This window comes from Eumetopias jubatus, unplaced genomic scaffold, assembly GCF_037043125.1.
Source record: "Eumetopias jubatus isolate StellerSeaLion01/CBP00866 unplaced genomic scaffold, mEumJub1_p1.0 scaffold_3, whole genome shotgun sequence".
NCBI classification, from domain to species: Eukaryota; Metazoa; Chordata; class Mammalia; order Carnivora; family Otariidae; genus Eumetopias; species Eumetopias jubatus.
The window spans coordinates 153874201-153878833 of NW_028274809.1; the positions used below are offsets into that span (position 1 = coordinate 153874201).

At 38.7% G+C, this 4633-nt stretch overlaps 1 pseudogene; it reads left to right on the plus strand.

The window, feature by feature from the left end:
* The first annotated feature begins 1440 nt into the window (after positions 1-1440).
* LOC114209308 (cytochrome c oxidase subunit FA4 pseudogene) lies at positions 1441-1690 on the plus strand (annotated as a pseudogene).
* Positions 1691-4633: the final 2943 nt, after the last annotated feature.

The following is a 4633-nucleotide window of genomic DNA, read 5'->3' on the forward strand; positions in this document are numbered from 1 at the left end:
TTTAAGATTTTATTTATTTATTTGACAGAGAGGCACACAGCGAGAGAGGGAACACAAGCAGGGGGAGTGGGAGAGGGAGAAGCAGGCTTCCTGCGGAGCAGGAAACCCTGGATGCGGGGCTTGATCCCAGGAGCCTGGGACCATGACCTGAGCCGAAGGCAGACGCTTAATGATTGAGCCACCCAGGCGCCCCTAAAAAATAAACTAACTGAATTGAATTAGTTGCTACCTAAATAAAGTTAATAATATGAATATAGAAAGTGAGTGATAGTAAGATGATCATAAGTGAGTAAAACTTTCATTTCCCAAAGATGGAAAGACATTAGTGAGTAAAGTATATATATGAAGAAATAGATATAAATTCATATAATGTATATTCTGGAGTGATCACTTAAAGTGAATACTCCAAACATAAAAGAATTTTCCTTTTAAGAAGGGATCTGGAAGTCAGGGAATCATTTCAGAAACTTGTTTTTTATTTTGGTACAGTACAATTCTGTATTTTTTACATTTGTATATATTTTTTGGTAATATGTAAAAAGTGTCTGAATTCTTATTATGCCCAAGCATTCAATAAAGTTTCCTTGCAAATTTGTTCTTAATAATAGGCCTCTGTGCAGGTATTTAACAGACAAATGTGTGCACACACAGAGTATCTAATTATGATACAAGCAAATTTTGTTTTCTTATCCTCTAAAATGTGTTTTGTTCTACGCAAATTAGCATATATTCAAAGAAATATTCTAGTCAGGAAATTTTTGAGCTTCTGGAATATTACAGAAAAGGTAAATTTAGTACAATTGCCTTGCTCACTAGCCTGTTTTCGGAAGCATACCTCCCTCATTTTAACTGTTCATAGTTAGGTGGTGTGTATGCATTCATTAGGCCATCTGCAGAAATAGAGGCTGAGTTGAGAGGAAGCAAAACAGTAAATATTCTAAGCTTGGGAATAGAGAGAAAAAAGAGAAAACAAACAAGGAGAAGAAGATAAAACTGTCTTTAGGTTGAAATTTTTTAAATGGCTCCACAAATTTGCCAGTAGTAAGTCTTTTAAGATATGGAAATTTATTAACACTAGTGCTTTTACAACAAATTACTTTTAGCTGCTTAGACATATACACAAAACAGTTAATGGTTTGCGGAGTTCCCACCATAAATACAAGTCATTTTTACACAAGATTTAGGTTTGACACTATTATGAGAATTTGCTAAGTGACAGAAGTATGTCCGTACTTTCATCCCTATACTTCATCACAGCTGTAGCAAAACTTCATGGCATTTACTCTAAATTCAAAACACCTTTAAAGAGATATTAAAAATGACTTCTCCTTTCCCGTTTTTGCAAAAATAAGATTTTAAAAAGACATTTGTCTTGACTTAGTGCTGGGCCTTCCACGTTTGGTTTTTTCTTCCCCTGGACAGGAGGCCTCTGCAGCAACCATGTTATGCAGGATCATCGGTCAGGCCAAGGAGCATCCGAGCTTGATTCCCCCTCTTCATATTTATTGGGGCAGGAGCTACTGGAGCAGCACCGTATGTCTTGTGCCGGGCATTGTTCAATCCAGATGTCAGTTGGGATAGGAAGAATAACCCAGAACCCTGGAACAAACTGTGTCCCAATGATCAATACAAGTTCTACTCAGTGAATGTAGATTCCAGCAAACTGAAGGAAGAAGGTCCAGAATTCTAAATGAAATGTTTCACTATAAAGCTGCTTAGAATGAAGGTCTTCCAGAAGCCATCCACACAATTTTCCACTTATCCAGGAAATATTTCCCCTTTAAATGCACAAAATCATGTTGGTGTTGTGCTGGGGTTTACACTGAATAATAAATATCTGAAACTTGAATAAAAAAGACATTTGTCTTTGTAAGGAACATCCAATTTCAAAGATGTATTATTTTATGTCCCAAACATAATATTGTCATAAAAGTCCTCTACCCTTCCATCTATTAAAAACAAAGAAAAGCATATGTAGGAGTTTTCTAGGTAGATATAGCTAATTAGCTGGATTAATCTGTACAAATAGAACACAAATATAAGGCAGATGCTTTGATTTCAAAATGTAGATCTTTATTTTAATGGGCAGGTCTCTAGATTTCTAGTCTTTAGAAATGTTCTCTAAACCATTGTTTCTCTTCAGATTTCACCCATCTGTGACAAAGGAAAATAAAATCTCTCCAATATTCTCTTATGCGTCGGATCTCTCTTTGGTTTTACTCTTTTCTTCTCCTTGCCAGTCACTGTTCCCTCACATACATCTTTATACAGCTGCAAAATTAAAAAATATTTCAAGGATATTTTGAATTAAGAGTAAATATATGTAAATACAAATACATGGGGTAAAAGTGTAATTGTATCTCAGTTACTTAAATTCTCACAATGATGTTAAAAACTATCATTTTTGTTTACATCCTCATTATCAAGTACTTACCACACTGACATCTTTAGCTTCAAGGGGAGAAAGCATGTCTTGCCTAGCTTGGTCTACATATGCTTCCCTGACTCAGTCAAGGACCACGGGGCGGGGAAGCCCCAAGTGAAAACCATTATGGACCTGAGCCATTTCCTCTTGGCTGTTATTCCTAACCCGCTTCTCTTACCAAGCAAAACCAAGATGTGGCCCAATACATAAGCCAGACTGATAAACAACAGCCCCAGCCATTTCCTGTTGATGGAAGGAACAGAGGCTCCACAAACCTGAAAGACCCTGGCTTTAAAAAACAGTGAGTTCCCTGAGTTGCCTGCCAAAATCAACCAATCAGAACAAGACAGTCTTCTATCCATCACCAGCATTTTGTACCAGAGTGGGAACCTGAGTGGGGACTTTATATAAGCAGGACCTCCCCTTTGGTTCAGGAGGCCAGCCTAACTCCCCTCTCTTGGAGCTGTGTCTCCCTTCAGCTCGTGCTGTTGCCCTAGTAGTGCCTAGACTGTGCTTTTGACTTTTGGGTCTGGCCCTGTTTCTATCATTGATGGACCCAAGAACCTGACTCCCAAGAGCCTGACTTCAGTAACTTAGCTAAAACTCAGAGGTGCTTTTGCTAAATAGAAAAAAAGGACATTGCATGTGATGCACAATGATCAGACTTGCCTCTAGCACCCAAATATCCTTGGATACTTTTGTTGTTACCTATAGCACAAACTTAAACCTTGAAATGAAGCAACTCAAGTCTAATAATTATCACATCCATATCCAGGTCTACAATTTCTAAGTGTGGTGTAGACTTCATCATTTTGGATATATTTCTTTGTGGTCTGGTGACCTATAATCTAATGAAAAAATATCTTAACATCTCATAGACAGTATTCAGTGGTGCTGTGTGAACAGCGTAGACAGTATAGATTGTTCCATTAAGGAAACAAAAGAATGCATACATTCTTTCGAATTAGTGATTGTGTTTTCTTTGGGTAAATACCCAGTAGTGGAGTTATTGGATAAATACCATATGAATTTACTTATATGTGGAATCTAAAAAACAGAACAAATAAACAGACAAACAAAAAGCAGAATCAGACCTATAAACACAGAGAACAAACTGACAGTTGCCAGAGGAGTAGGGGTTGAGGAGATGCGCAAAAGGTGAAGGATAGTGGGAGGTACAGGCCTCTAGTTAAGGAAGGAATAGTCATGGGAAAAAAGAGCACAACACAAGGAACATAGTCAGTGATACTGTAACAGTGTTGTATGGGGACAGATGGTCGCTGTGCTTGTGGTGAGCATGGCATAATGTTTAAACTTGTCAAATCTCTATGTTGCACACTCGAAACTAATGTAACATTGTGTGTCAACTAAACTCAAATTAGAAGAAGCAGCAGCAGCAGCAGACAACAAAAGAATGAGAAGCTCCCAGCAGTTCCTAATCCATAGGATATTGTTGGGCAAGAATTTTGCAAACTGCCTACCTTGGCAGTGGAGCAAATTACTTGTAGAGACACTAGTTTGACTCTCTGGGTGGATTCCTATCACACTGTGTTCTGTAGACCCTGGCTTTGCTCCCGGGAATAGTCTTGCTCAGTCTCAACCGGGACTGCATGGCTCTCATGGCCAGCTTCCATCTGGTACAGACTGGAAGCCCAGAGTTTGCCATAGCAATCCAACAGCCACTGTGCTTTCCAGACCAGGCTTGTGGTATCTTTGGCAATATAAATCCCTAAAAACTGAGCTGGCTCGGGATCTGTTTTTTTTTCCAGTCAGTTATACGGACAAGTGAACACATGGAAAACCTTGTCTAGATAAAGCATGGACTGACTCCTCCTTTGTCTGTTATCAATGCATTTTTGCTGAGCCTTTTCCTCTTGACTAATGGTCTCATGATAAAGTTGCAGGGTCGTGGGATATCCTAGAGTTTTAACATATGTGTATGCTGCTTTAACCAATTTGCTGAGTCACTAATGAGGCCAATTTTGAGCAGAGTTCAGAGTCATGGAAAGCTTTCTATCTGGTGTGGGCTATATAGTTAAAACGAAAACACTTCCTCTCTGCCATTATGGATAGAAAGGATGGAGAACTGTTGATAAAGAGCCTAGAGTAAGAGGTACATCAACAGTTCATAGACTAAAAATCTTAGGCCCAGCATCTTAGTGTATATATGTGATCAATGCAGCACTAGGAAAAGAGAGGCGAGGAAGT